The sequence below is a fragment of the Oncorhynchus clarkii genome, chromosome 12, assembly GCF_045791955.1.
Source record: "Oncorhynchus clarkii lewisi isolate Uvic-CL-2024 chromosome 12, UVic_Ocla_1.0, whole genome shotgun sequence".
NCBI classification, from domain to species: Eukaryota; Metazoa; Chordata; class Actinopteri; order Salmoniformes; family Salmonidae; genus Oncorhynchus; species Oncorhynchus clarkii.
Window position 1 is genome coordinate 95,839,874 of NC_092158.1, and position 16,569 is coordinate 95,856,442.

The following is a 16,569-nucleotide window of genomic DNA, read 5'->3' on the forward strand; positions in this document are numbered from 1 at the left end:
CAGGATGACCAAACGTACACAGAGAGGGATCAAATAGACAGTATGACCAAACGTACACAGAGAGGGATCAAATAGACAGGATGACTAAACATACACAGAGAGGGATCAAATAGACAGGATGAACAAACATACACAGAGAGGGATCAAATAGACAGGATGACTAAACATACACAGAGAGGGATCAAATAGACAGGATGACCAAACATACACAGAGTGGGATAAAATAGACAGGATGACTAAACATATACAGAGAGGGATCAAATAGACAGGATGACTAAACATACACAGAGAGGGATCAAATAGACAGGATGACCAAACATACACAGAGAGGGATCAAATAGACAGGATGACTAAACGTACACAGAGAGGGATCAAATAGACAGGATGACTAAACATACACAGAGAGGGATCAAATAGACAGGATGACTAAACATACACAGAGAGGGATCAAATAGACAGGATGACCAAACATACACAGAGAGGGATCAAATAGACAGGATGACTAAACATACACAGATAGGGATAAAATAGACAGGATGACTAAACATACACAGAGAGGGATAAAATAGACAGGATGACTAAACGTACACAGAGAGGGATCAAATAGACAGGATGACTAAACCAAACCCGAAGTAAAAACACGAGAGATAAAATATGTCTTAAAGATGTTTATTTAAACAACGTCTCCAGTTTCTGAGCTAGATAGTAATGTTCAGCATTATGTTTAATATGCTGTAACAGAAGGCTGAATCCCAGACTTCAGAGTCTAAATACCGGAGCACTTAATGGCTCCAATGTATCAGACCTTCAGTATGGTTCTAATAAACAACGATGTGTGTATATATACACAGGACCGGTGGCTTCAAAGCCTTTCAATGGCCAATTCATAGCATCTACAATCCAGGGTTTATATACATCGCTGGTTCTAACGCATATTATCTATAACAAACTGGGTGGTTCTAACACATATTATCTATAACAAACTGGGTGGATCTAACGCATATTATCTATAACAAACTGGGTGGTTCTAACACATATTATCTATAACAAACTGGGTGGTTCTAACACATATTATCTATAACAAACTGGGTGGTTCTAACATAATCTATAACAAACTGGGTGGTTCTAACACATATTATCTATAACAAACTGGGTGGTTCTAACACATATTATCTATAACAAACTGGGTGGTTCTAACACATATTATCTATAACAAACTGGGTGGTTCTAACGCATATTATCTATAACAAACTGGGTGGTTCTAACACATTATCTATAACAAACTGGGTGGTTCTAACACATATCTATAACAAACTGGGTGGTTCTAACACACATAACAAACTGGGTGGTTCTAACGTATATTATCTATAACAAACTGGGTGGTTCTAACACATATTATCTATAACAAACTGGGTGGTTCTAACGCATATTATCTATAACAAACTGGGTGGTTCTAACACATATTATCTAGAACAAACTGGGTGGTTCTAACACATCTTATCTATAACAAACTGGGTGGTTCTAACGCATATTATCTATAACAAACTGGGTGGTTCTAACACACATTATCTATAACAAACTGGGTGGTTCTAACACATATTATCTATAACAAACTGGGTGGTTCTAACACATATTATCTATAACAAACTGGGTGGTTCTAACGCATATTATCTATAACAAACTGGGTGGTTCTAACACATATTATCTAGAACAAACTGGGTGGTTCTAACACATCTTATCTATAACAAACTGGGTGGTTCTAACACATATTATCTATAACAAACTGGGTGGTTCTAATGCATTATCTATAACAAACTGGGTGGTTCTAACACATTATCTATAACAAACTGGGTGGTTCTAACGCATATTATCTATAACAAACTGGGTGGTTCTAACACATCTTATCTATAACAAACTGGGTGGTTCTAACACATATTATCTATAACAAACTGGGTGTTTCTAATGCATTATCTATAACAAACTGGGTGGTTCTAACACATATTATCTATAACAAACTGGGTGGTTCTAACGTATATTATCTATAACAAACTGGGTGGTTCTAATGCATTATCTATAACAAACTGGGTGGTTCTAACACATATTATCTATAACAAACTGGGTGGTTCTAACGCATATTATCTATAACAAACTGGGTGGTTCTAACACATTATCTATAACAAACTGGGTGGTTCTAACGCACATAACAAACTGGGTGGTTCTAACACACATAACAAACTGGGTGGTTCTAACACATATCTATAACAAACTGGGTGGTTCTAACACATATTATCTATAACAAACTGGGTGGTTCTAACACATATTATCTATAACAAACTGGGTGGTTCTAACGCATATTATCTATAACAAACTGGGTGGTTCTAACACATTATCTATAACAAACTGGGTGGTTATAACACATATTATCTATAACAAACTGGGTGGTTCTAACATAATCTATAACAAACTGGGTGGTTCTAACACATATTATCTATAACAAACTGGGTGGATCTAACACATATTATCTATAACAAACTGGGTGGTTCTAATGCATTATCTATAACAAACTGGGTGGATCTAACACATGTTATCTATAACAAACTGGGTGGTTCTAATGCATTATCTATAACAAACTGGGTGGTTCTAGCGCATATTATCTATAACAAACTGGGTGGTTCTAACGCATATTATCTATAACAAACTGGGTGGTTCTAACACATATTATCTATTTATAAACTGAGTGGTTTGAGCCATGAATGCTGATTTGGCTGAAAGCCGTGGTATATCAGACCGTATACCACTGGTATTCTTACTGTTCTAATTGAGTTGTTAAGCAGTTTTATAATACCAATAAGGCACCTTTGGGGTTTGTGGTATATGGCCAATATACCACGTCTAAGGGCTGTATCCAAGCACTCAGCGTTGAGTCGTGCGTAGGAACAACCCTTAGCCGTGATATTTGGGCCATATATCACACCCCCTCGTGCCTTATTGCTTCATTATATTGACCATAAACTCTAGTGGCCGCTCTAACAATGAAAATAAATGTCTTCCAATAGTTACCACAGGTACAAAGTCAAAATACCGTAAAAAGAATCAATGAAACATTTGTTCAGGGTTAGGCGTAAGGTGAGCAGTATGGTTAAGGTCTACCTTTGACCTCCTCCTCGTGGACCCGGAGCTGCTGTTGGCGCCTTTAACAACAATCGCTCTGCTTTCTGCCTCTCAGGTAGACCGGTTACCGGCTGATCCATTTCTGCCTAGACCGGTTACCGGCTGCTCCATTTCTGCCTCTCAGGTAGACCGGTTACCGGCTGATCCATTTCTGCCTAGACCGGTTACCGGCTGCTCCATTTCTGCCTCTCAGGTAGACTGGTTACCGGCTGATCCATTTCTGCCTAGACCGGTTACCGGCTGCTCAATTTCTTCCTCTCAGGTAGACCGGTTACCGGCTGCTCCATTTCTGCCTCTCAGGTAGACCGGTTACCGGCTGCTCCATTCACCAGACAACACAACAACAGCATAATAGAGACATAAAAAATGCAAACACATCCATTCACAGCGAAGAGGGAGGAGAGGAAGAGAAAGAGAGGGAGTTTACTAGTCATAGTGGTTATATTAACAGGCGTAAAGAGTTTGTTCGCAGAGTTTAAAGATGCCACCATGTTGGTCGGGAGAGAGGCATGGATGGAGAGATTGTGTTTTGGAATAACCAGAGATGAGGAGGAGAGAAGATGGAGGGACTGTGACATAGGAGAGAGAGAGAGGGAGGAACAAGGGAGAGCACCAGGGCGCGCAGTGTTGTAGCGTTATGGGGTAGGCATGACACTTGACGCTGGATCATATGGCTACTGTGTGTGTGTTTACTGTTTACTGTAGCTAGCAGCCAGCTAAGATGTTGTATTTCAAAACTCCACACAACTTGATCAGGATAATGTTTGACTGCGTGTGTCATTTAGTTGACTGCAGTGTTATAAACAACTATTTACGTTCAGCCCCTGTTGAATTTGGATGCACATAGGACCTACTACACACTGGTCTACCACTATAGCCAACATGTTTACATGTAGGTCAAGAACAAACACGTATGTATTATATACGTTATACATAACTTTGTTGTTGACCTATAAAAGTGTTTACTTATAATACTGATCTACCTGTTGAATTAACTACTATTCACCACCATGTCTATATACCTGATCTACCTGTTGAATTAACTACTATTCACCACCACCATGTCTATATACCTGATCTACCTGTTGAATTAACTACTATTCACCACCATGTCTATATACCTGATCTACCTGTTGAATTAACTACTATTCACCACCACCATGTCTATATACAGTGGGGCAAAAAAGTATTTAGTCAGCCACCAATTGTGCAAGTTCTCCCACTTAAAAAGATGAGAGAGGCCTGTAATTTTCATCATAGGTACACTTCAACTATGACAGGCAAAATGAGAAGAAAACAAATCCAGAAAATCACATTGTAGGATTTTTAATGAATTTATTTGCAAATTATGGTGGAAAATAAGTATTTGGTCAATAACAAAAGTTTATCTCAATACTTTGTTATATACCCTTTGTTGGCAATGACAGAGGTCAAACGTTTTCTGTAAGTCTTCACAAGGTTTTCACACACTGCTGGTATTTTGGCCCATTCCTGCATGCAGATCTCCTCTAGAGCAGTGATGTTTTGGGGCTGTTGCTGGGCAACACGGACTTTCAACTCCCTCCAAAGATTTTCTATGGGGTTGAGATCTGGAGACTGGCTCAGACTCAGCATATATTTGATTTACTTTACTGTGTATAATTTAGTAGTAGACTGCAGTATTTATAAATCCAGTTTGAGTCACTGTTAAATCTATGGAAGCATGTGTGTGTGGGTTATTTAGAGCCTAACTACAGTAGTGTTTTAAAGTGGCAGCCATCAGCTTGTCTGATAACAAGAGAAGTGAGACTCTTTTTAAATAATCCTATATTTTCCCCCATACTAAGGCCTTGGATTTAGCTAAGGCCTTGGATTTAGCTCCCCATACTAAGGCCTTGGATTTAGCTCCCCATACTAAGGCCTTGGATTTAGCTCCCCATACTAAGGCCTTGGATGTAGCTCCCCATACTAAGGCCTTGGGTTTAGCTCCCCCATACTAAGGCCTTGGATTTAGCTCCCCCATACTAAGGCCTTGGATTTAGCTCCCCATACTAAGGCCTTGGATTTAGCTCCCCATACTAAGGCCTTGGATTTATCTCCCCCATACTAAGGCCTTGGATTTAGCTCCCCCATATTAAGGCCTTGGATTTAGCTAAGGCCTTGGATTTATCTCCCCCATACTAAGGCCTTGGATTTAGCTCCCCATACTAAGGCCTTGGATTTCGCTCCCCATACTAAGGCCTTGGATTTAGCTCCCCCATACTAAGGCCTTGGATTTATCTCCCCCATACTAAGGCCTTGGATTTAGCTCCCCATACTAAGGCCTTGGATTTAGCTCCCCATACTAAGGCATTGGATTTCGCTCCCCATACTAAGGCTTTGGATTTATGTCCCCATACTAAGGCCTTGGATTTAGCTCCCCATACTAAGGCCTTGGATTTAGCTCCCCATACTAAGGCCTTGGATTTATCTCCCCATACTAAGGCATTGGATTTAGCTCCCCATACTAAGGCCTTGGATTTAGCTAAGGCCTTGGATTCAGCTAAGGCCTTGGATTTAGCTCCCCATACGAAGTCCTTGGATTTAGCTAAGGCCTTGGATTTAGCTCCCCATACTAAGGCCTTGGATTTAGCTCCCCATACTAAGGCCTTGGATTTAGCTCCCCATACTAAGGCCTTGGATGTAGCTCCCCATACTAAGGCCTTGGGTTTAGCTCCCCCATACTAAGGCCTTGGATTTAGCTCCCCCATACTAAGGCCTTGGATTTAGCTCCCCATACTAAGGCCTTGGATTTAGCTCCCCATACTAAGGCCTTGGATTTATCTCCCCCATACTAAGGCCTTGGATTTAGCTCCCCCATATTAAGGCCTTGGATTTAGCTAAGGCCTTGGATTTATCTCCCCCATACTAAGGCCTTGGATTTAGCTCCCCATACTAAGGCCTTGGATTTCGCTCCCCATACTAAGGCCTTGGATTTAGCTCCCCCATACTAAGGCCTTGGATTTAGCTCCCCCATACTAAGGCCTTGGATTTATCTCCCCCATACTAAGGCCTTGGATTTAGCTCCCCATACTAAGGCCTTGGATTTAGCTCCCCATACTAAGGCCTTGGATTTCGCTCCCCATACTAAGGCTTTGGATTTATGTCCCCATACTAAGGCCTTGGATTTCGCTCCCCATACTAAGGCCTTGGATTTAGCTCCCCATACTAAGGCCTTGGATTTCGCTCCCCATACTAAGGCCTTGGATTTAGCTCCCCATACTAAAGCCTTGGATTTCGCTCCCCCATACTAAGGCCTTGGATTTAGCTCCCCATACTAAGGCCTTGGATTTCGCTCCCCCATACTAAGGCCTTGGATTTAGCTCCCCATACTAAGGCCTTGGATTTCGCTCCCCATACTAAGGCCTTGGATTTAGCTCCCCATACTAAGGCCTTGGATTTCGCTCCCCCATACTAAGGCCTTGGATTTAGCTCCCCATACTAAGCCCTTGGATTTAGCTCCCCCATACTAAGGCATTGGATTTAGCTCCCCCATATTAAGGCATTGGATTTAGCTCCCCCATACTAAGGCCTTGGATTTAGCTCAGTGGGCTCTAATTGTGTGTCGTTTAATTCCTGTCAGTTGGTGTTGACATGCGGGTCACTCCTCCCAAACAGACACTCTGCTTCCTCCTGCTGGACTAACCTGGTCATTACAGAGACATTTACCTTCTATGGTGATGTGGTGGTAGAGACATTTACCTTCTATGGTGATGTAGTGGTAGAGACATTTACCACTAACCCCCGCTGTCTGTTGTTGGGGGTGAGGTGTCAGAGGTAATGGGTGAGAAGCATGAGACATTTACCACTAACCCCCGCTGTCTGTTGTTGGGGGTGAGGTGTCAGAGGTAATGGGTCAGAAGCAGAGATTAAAGGTCCAATGTTGCTGTTTCATCTCAATATCAAATCATTTCTGGGTAACAATTAACTACCGACTTGTGATTGTTTTCAATTAAAATGGTCATACATTTTTTTTAAATGGCTTCTTAGCAAATAGCAATTTCTATGGCAAGAATTTTGCTTGGACTGTCTGAGAGTTGTCTGAGTGGGGAGGCGACACATGAGAAGTAGCTGTTATTATCAGAGAGGGTTGGAACTCTCTTATTGGTCTATTAACTAATGATGTCACCAGGCAGGCCAAAACTCCATCCCACCAAAACAGGCTGAAATTTCAGGCTGTCTTTTCAAACAGCTCTAACACTAAAAGGGCATTATCGTCATTTCACAGGATTAGTCCAACCGCGTAGTGTGAAAAGAGTGTTGTTTGTCTGTTATAGGAACATTATGCAGTCAGTGTCTGTTATAGGAACATTATGCAGTCAGTGTCTGTTATAGGAACATTATACAGTCAGTGTCTGTTATAGTAACATTATGCAGTCGGTGTCTGTTATAGTAACATTATACAGTCAGTGTCTGTTATAGTAACATTATGCAGTCAGTGTTTGTCTGTTATAGTAACATTATGCAGTCACTGTTAATAATCCCTACTGTTGACCAATGACCATGCTTCGGTTTGTCTGGCGCCTAGCTGAACTCGGCTAGGTGAACCCAACGAGTGTCCATCTTGAGACGCCGTAGCCAGTATACACTTCCTTAAAATAGTCAGGATTAATCTAATAATCCCTACTGTTGACCCATGAAGGAACGTAGACTTCGGCTATCGAAGTGAATCTTTCCTGAAGAAAGAATGTTGTGTTGACGAACAGCCGAGGGAAAAACCCTTGCCAAAGACCAAAACGTCGTCGTAATAAATGCACAAACTGTTCCGAACTGTTTCTGATGGGAAGCATGCGGAAGCCTTTATGGTATTTGGTTGAACATTTAGTTTGAAGGGACTGAGGATTTTTTGCATTGTTTTAGAAGCATCCTGCCATGGGCCCTATCCATTGTTTCACTAGCAGCGATGCTAATGCTGGCTGGGGCGTTAAATTAAACAAATAAGCCATATGTTTTTTTGTTGTCTCTCAGGATCAATGGATGAATCACTTTTTGTCAATAAAAGGAAGTATTTTTATAATTGTGGTGTACCGCCCCTTTAAATGCAGTATTTTTTACCACATAACATTACAAAACGTGTATTTACTTCAGAATACATTTTTAAAAACTAAATGATAGTACAATCAGATGATGGTAAATCATCTTTTTAGTTCTTATGTGGATTGTACTTTGGAAAAAGGTTGCACATTTTATTTAAGCGACAAACGGTTATTTTATTTTGGATAACAATATTTACGACGTCGAATTATGTTTTGATAAGAATGAAGTTGATATTTTTTCTATAATTGTTGCTTTTTCCAATAGTATATCTTCTTGTTAGTGTTTGTGGAGCTTGGTGTTAACAGTAGGTTGTTGTCTGTATTGTGATTAGGTCTTTTAAAGGCTTTTACAGGGAACCTGACCCTGTCTCTCTCTGTTTAAAAAAGAGCCTGTTTTTCAACATGGCTGTTGTCCCTCACTGGTCAGGCTTTGCTGTCTGTCAGAGCTCCATATATTCATCACTACCTACCTACACTGGCTAGTCTTTATGTCTGTCTGTCAGAGCTCCATGTATCCATCACTACCTACCTACACTGGCTAGTCTTTATGTCTGTCTGTCAGAGCTCCATGTATCCATCACTACCTACCTACACTGGCTAGTCTTTATGTCTGTCTGTCAGAGCTCCATGTATCCATCACTACCTACCTACACTGGCTAGTCTTTATGTCTGTCTGTCAGAGCTCCATGTATCCATCACTACCTACCTACACTGGCTAGTCTTTATGTCTGTCTGTCAGAGCTCCATGTATCCATCACTACCTACCTACACTGGCTAGTCTTTATGTCTGTCTGTCAGAGCTCCATGTATCCATCACTACCTACCTACACTGGCTAGTCTTTATGTCTGTCTGTCTGGAAGGTAAACTGAACTAATGGCTCATTTTATTGTCTTTTTTCCCATCACTACTATTAGATCAGGAGATGAAATCAGTTGAGTTGGGACCATCCTTAAATTGAGGGCTAGGGTTAACTCTATGGCGTACAGTATTTAGGTCTGCCCCCGACAACAACAACACATTGTGTCGCACCGAGAGTCGTCTGTGCTTTCCACCAGTCGATTGGTCTTTGTGCACAAGAGCTGAGTTAAAGGATGCATTTTTAGTAGCGCTTGTGAACAGGCATAAAATGTGGAATAATTGACTTGTAACGAAAGTCTACTGAAGTCGTTGTCTTTCTTGGCTATTTACATTATTTTGTTCACAAGCTAACTTTGTATTGAAATGTTTGCGTTTCAACCACTAGCTCGGGAAGAGAAGCAACGCGGACACTAGTCAGACTCTCACAGGAACCAACAGCGTTACCACGGTAACCTCCCGCTCTTAAAGGGGCAGGCGACTTTTTATTTTACAGGTCACATTAAATAATATACCAGCATTACTTCTTATTAGTAATACATGTATTGTTTTAGAAACATTACAAATCATCTGTTTTTGTGTGTTTTGTTGGTGTAATTTTAGCAGGGGGGGGGGGGGGGGATCTGAGTGGGTGGTAGATTTTTAAATCTATCTGCCTCATTGACTGGTGGTCCAAAACGTTTATTTTAGGCCCTGATAAACACAATAAAATCAATTGTATGCACTGAGTTTGTCTGACGATTTAAGCGCACTGTTTGATGTAAAAAAATGAAGACACACAAATGACTCAAGGGGGAGCCTGTCAGCAATTACATTTGGGCCGGGTTTACATTTGCCATGCTGTGTAAAAAAAAGAAAAGATGTCTCTCTCCTCCCTGCTGAAGCAAGCAGACACCACAATACAGCAATAGTGTTTATCACACTGTCCCCGGTGCTGAAGCAAGCAGACGCCACAATACAGCTATAGTGTTTATCACACTGTCCCCGGTGCTGAAGCAAGCAGACACCACAATACAGCAATAGTGTTTATCACACTGTCCCCGGTGCTGAAGCAAGCAGACACCACAATACAGCAATAGTGTTTATCACACTGTCCCCGGTGCTGAAGCAAGCAGACACCACAATACAGCAATAGTGTTTATCACACTGTCCCCGGTGCTGAAGCAAGCAGACACCACAATACAGCAATAGTGTTTATCACACTGTCCCCGGTGCTGAAGCAAGCAGACGCCACAATACAGCAATAGTGTTTATCACACTGTCCCCGGTGCTGAAGCAAGCAGACAACACAATACAGCAATAGTGTTTATCACACTGTCCCCGGTGCTGAAGCAAGCAGACACCACAATACAGCAATAGTGTTTATCACACTGTCCCCGGTGCTGAAGCAAGCAGACACCACAACATAGCAATAGTGTTTATCACACTGTCCCCGGTGCCGAAGCAAGCAGACACCACAATACAGCAATAGTGTTTATCACACTGTCCCCGGTGCTGAAGCAAGCAGACACCACAATACAGCAATAGTGTTTATCACACTGTCCCCGGTGCCGAAGCAAGCAGACACCACAATACAGCAATAGTGTTTATCACACTGTCCCCGGTGCTGAAGCAAGCAGACACCACAATACAGCAATAGTGTTTATCACACTGTCCCCGGTGCTGAAGCAAGCAGATACCACAATACAGCAATAGTGTTTATCACACTGTCCCTGGTGCTGAAGCAAGCAGACACCACAATACAGCAATAGTGTTTATCACACTGTCCCCGGTGCTGAAGCAAGCAGACACCACAATACAGCAATAGTGTTTATCACACTGTCCCCGGTGCTGAAGCAAGCAGACACCACAATACAGCAATAGTGTTTATCACACTGTCCCCGGTGCTGAAGCAAGCAGACACCACAATACAGCAATAGTGTTTATCACACTGTCCCCGGTGCTGAAGCAAGCAGATACCACAATACAGCAATAGTGTTTATCACACTGTCCCCGGTGCCGAAGCAAGCAGACACCACAATACAGCAATAGTGTTTATCACACTGTCCCCGGTGCTGAAGCAAGCAGACACCACAATACAGCAATAGTGTTTATCACACTGTCCCCGGTGCTGAAGCAAGCAGATACCACAATACAGCAATAGTGTTTATCACACTGTCCCCGGTGCTGAAGCAAGCAGATACCACAATACAGCAATAGTGTTTATCACACTGTCCCCGGTGCCGAAGCAAGCAGACACCACAATACAGCAATAGTGTTTATCACACTGTCCCCGGTGCTGAAGCAAGCAGACACCACAATACAGCAATAGTGTTTATCACACTGTCCCCGGTGCTGAAGCAAGCAGACACCACAATACAGCAATAGTGTTTATCACACTGTCCCCGGTGCCGAAGCAAGCAGACACCACAATACAGCAATAGTGTTTATCACACTGTCCCCGGTGCTGAAGCAAGCAGACACCACAATACAGCAATAGTGTTTATCACACTGTCCCCGGTGCTGAAGCAAGCAGACACCACAATACAGCAATAGTGTTTATCACACTGTCCCCGGTGCTGAAGCAAGCAGACACCACAATACAGCTATAGTGTTCATCACACTGTCCCCGGTGCTGAAGCAAGCAGACACCACAATACAGCAATAGTGTTTATCACACTGTCCCCGGTGCTGAAGCAAGCAGACACCACAATACAGCTATAGTGTTTATCACACTGTCCCTGGTGCTGAAGCAAGCAGACACCACAATACAGCAATAGTGTTTATCACACTGTCCCCAGTGCTGAAGCAAGCAGACACCACAATACAGCTATAGTGTTCATCACACTGTCCCCGGTGCTGAAGCAAGCAGACACCACAATACAGCAATAGTGTTCATCACACTGTCCCCGGTGCTGAAGCAAGCAGACACCACAATACAGCTATAGTGTTTATCACACTGTCCCTGGTGCTGAAGCAAGCAGACACCACAATACAGCAATAGTGTTTATCACACTGTCCCCGGTGCTGAAGCAAGCAGACACCACAATACAGCTATAGTGTTTATCACACTGTCCCCGGTGCTGAAGCAAGCAGACACCACAATACAGCAATAGTGTTTATCACACTGTCCCCGGTGCTGAAGCAAGCAGACACCACAATACAGCAATAGTGTTTATCACACTGTCCCCGGTGCTGAAGCAAGCAGACACCACAATACAGCAATAGTGTTTATCACACTGTCCCCGGTGCTGAAGCAAGCAGACACCACAATACAGCTATAGTGTTTATCACACTGTCCCCGGTGCTGAAGCAAGCAGACACCACAATACAGCAATAGTGTTTATCACACTGTCCCCGGTGCTGAAGCAAGCAGACACCACAATACAGCAATAGTGTTTATCACACTGTCCCCGGTGCTGAAGCAAGCAGGCACCACAATACAGCAATAGTGTTTATCACACTGTCCCCGGTGCTGAAGCAAGCAGATACCACAATACAGCAATAGTGTTTATCACACTGTCCCCGGTGCTGAAGCAAGCAGATACCACAATACAGCAATAGTGTTTATCACACTGTCCCCGGTGCCGAAGCAAGCAGACACCACAATACAGCAATAGTGTTTATCACACTGTCCCCGGTGCTGAAGCAAGCAGACACCACAATACAGCAATAGTGTTTATCACACTGTCCCCGGTGCCGAAGCAAGCAGACACCACAATACAGCAATAGTGTTTATCACACTGTCCCCGGTGCCGAAGCAAGCAGACACCACAATACAGCAATAGTGTTTATCACACTGTCCCCGGTGCTGAAGCAAGCAGACACCACAATACAGCAATAGTGTTTATCACACTGTCCCCGGTGCTGAAGCAAGCAGACACCACAATACAGCAATAGTGTTTATCACACTGTCCCCGGTGCTGAAGCAAGCAGACACCACAATACAGCTATAGTGTTCATCACACTGTCCCCGGTGCTGAAGCAAGCAGACACCACAATACAGCAATAGTGTTTATCACACTGTCCCCGGTGCTGAAGCAAGCAGACACCACAATACAGCTATAGTGTTTATCACACTGTCCCTGGTGCTGAAGCAAGCAGACACCACAATACAGCAATAGTGTTTATCACACTGTCCCCAGTGCTGAAGCAAGCAGACACCACAATACAGCTATAGTGTTCATCACACTGTCCCCGGTGCTGAAGCAAGCAGACACCACAATACAGCAATAGTGTTTATCACACTGTCCCCGGTGCTGAAGCAAGCAGATACCACAATACAGCAATAGTGTTTATCACACTGTCCCCGGTGCTGAAGCAAGCAGATACCACAATACAGCAATAGTGTTTATCACACTGTCCCCGGTGCCGAAGCAAGCAGACACCACAATACAGCAATAGTGTTTATCACACTGTCCCCGGTGCTGAAGCAAGCAGACACCACAATACAGCAATAGTGTTTATCACACTGTCCCCGGTGCTGAAGCAAGCAGACACCACAATACAGCAATAGTGTTTATCACACTGTCCCCGGTGCCGAAGCAAGCAGACACCACAATACAGTAATAGTGTTTATCACACTGTCCCCGGTGCTGAAGCAAGCAGACACCACAATACAGCAATAGTGTTTATCACACTGTCCCCGGTGCTGAAGCAAGCAGACACCACAATACAGCAATAGTGTTTATCACACTGTCCCCGGTGCTGAAGCAAGCAGACACCACAATACAGCTATAGTGTTCATCACACTGTCCCCGGTGCTGAAGCAAGCAGACACCACAATACAGCAATAGTGTTTATCACACTGTCCCCGGTGCTGAAGCAAGCAGACACCACAATACAGCAATAGTGTTTATCACACTGTCCCCGGTGCTGAAGCTTCAACATCATTACAGACATTTCTACTTTCTTGTTGTTTCTCTGACTGAAACGTTTGGTTACTGAAATAAAAGACATTCCCTATTCCTTCATCCCTTGTATGTATGCATCACGTTCACGTGACCAATAGGGTCTGACCTGTAGACGATCATAATCACAGCGATACATTTGTTATAACCAACTCGGGAACACCATAACACAATGACAGCAAAATAGAGGACGTGAAAAACAAAAGTCAGATGTCTGGAAGACGTGTGACATAGTTGTAGAAACGACTGGAGATGCAGAAAAAGCAGGAGGAGGAGGAGCTTCAGGACTGTTATGACACGGGTGCTTTTAGATTTCAATGTCCATGTTTATAAACAACACTAACTCAATTATCAGTGTACCAGACAGTCTGTTCTAGAACACTAACTCAATTATCAGTGTACCAGACAGTCTGTTCTAGAACACTAACTCAATTATCGGTGTACCAGACAGTCTGTTCTAGAACACTAACTCAATTATCAGTGTACCAGGCAGTCTGTTCTAGAACACTAACTCAATTATCAGTGTACCAGGCAGTCTGTTCTAGAAGACTAACTCAAATATCAGTGTACCAGACAGTCTGTTCTAGAACACTAACTCAATTATCAGTGTACCAGACAGTCTGTTCTAGAACACTAACTCAATTATCAGTGTACCAGACAGTCTGTTCTAGAACACTAACTCAATTATTGGTGTACCAGACAGTCTGTTCTAGAACACTAACTCAAATATCAGTGTACCAGACAGTCTGCTCTAGAACACTAACTCAATTATCAGTGTACCAGGCAGTCTGTTCTAGAACACTAATTCAATTATCGGTGTACCAGGCAGTCTGTTCTAGAACACTAATTCAATTATCGGTGTACCAGGCAGTCTGTTCTAGAACACTAATTCAATTATCAGTGTACCAGGCAGTCTGTTCTAGAACACTAACTAAATTATCGGTGTACCAGACAGTCTGTTCCAACGGGGGGGAAATGGTAAAGCCTTTATTACAGACTAAAAACAGTTGCAATTGTGAATGCAATGACCAACATGGAGCAGTTTATTTATTGTTCAGGCAAATTATTCAAGGCTTCCTTTGTTATTTAATTGTAAAACTAATATGCTTTGATTTAGCCTATGGCTCAGAACGAAGGACATACCAAGAGTGTGCAAAGCTGTCATCAAGGCAACGGGTGGCTACTTTGAAGAATATAAAATATAAAATATATTTTGATTTGTTTAACACTTTTTTGGTTACTACATGATTCCATATGTGTTATTGCATAATTTTGATATCTTCACTATTATTCTACAATGTAGAAAATAGTGAAAATAAAGAATAACCCTTGAATCAATAGGTGTCCAAAGGTTTGGCTGGTACTGTAATTATTCAGACCCTTTGCTATGAAACTCGAAAATGAGCTCAGGTACATCCTGACCATCCTTGATATGTTTCTACAACTTGATTGAGAAAGGGGGATACCTAGTCAGTTGTACAACTGAATGCATTCAACTGAAATGTTTATTCTGCATTTAACCCAACCCCTCTGAATCAAAGAGGTGTTGGGGGCTGCCTTAATCGACATCCACAGTGTCTGAGGAACAGCCTTGTTCAGGGGCAGAACGACAGATTTTTACGTTGTCAGCTCAGGGATTCAATCCAGCAACCTTTTGGTTACTGGCCCAACACTCTAACCACTAGGCTACCGATTGAGTCCACCTGTGGAAAGTTCAATTGATTGGACATGATTTGGAAAGGCACACACCTGTCTATATAAGGTCCCACAGTTGACAATGCATGTCAGAGTAAAAACCAAGCCATGAGGTCGAAGGAATTGTCCGTAGAGCTCCGAGACAGGATTGTGCCGACGCACAGATCTGGGGCAAGGTACCAAATAATGTCAGTAGCTTTGAAGTTCCCCAAGAACACAGTGGCCTCCATCATTCTTAATGCATGGAGTTTGACAAAAGGCACCTAAAGGACTGTCAGACCATGAGAAACAAGATGGTCTGGTCTGTTCTGAAGAAACCAAGATGGAACTTTTTGGCCTGAATGCCAAGCGTCACATCTGGAGGAAACCTGGCACCATGTCTACGGTGAAGCATGGTGGGGGCAGCATCATGTGGGGATGGTTTTCAGTGACAGGGACTGGGAGACTAGTCAGGATCGAGGGAAAGATGAACGGAGAAAAGTAAAGGGATCCTTGATGAAACCTGCTCCAGAGCGCTCAGGACCTCAGACTGGAGCCAACATTCACCTTCCAACAGGACAATGACCCAAAGCACACAGCCAAGACAATGAAGGAGTGGCTTCGAATTCTCTGAATGTCCTTAAGTAGCCCAGCCAGAGCCCGGACCTGAACCCGATCGAACATCTCTGGAGAGACCTGAAAATGTATTTTTAATAAATCTGCAAAAATTCCTAAACCTGTTTTTGCTTTACCATTATGGGGTATTGTGTGTAGATTGATGAGGGAAAATATAATTTAATACATTTCAGAATAAGGCTTTAATTTAACAAAATATGACTTTGTATCAGCAAACTAGGTGTATGTTGTGTTTACCACATGGCCTCATGTGAATCCTTAAAGAGATGGGTGGAGCTAAGGCTTAAGA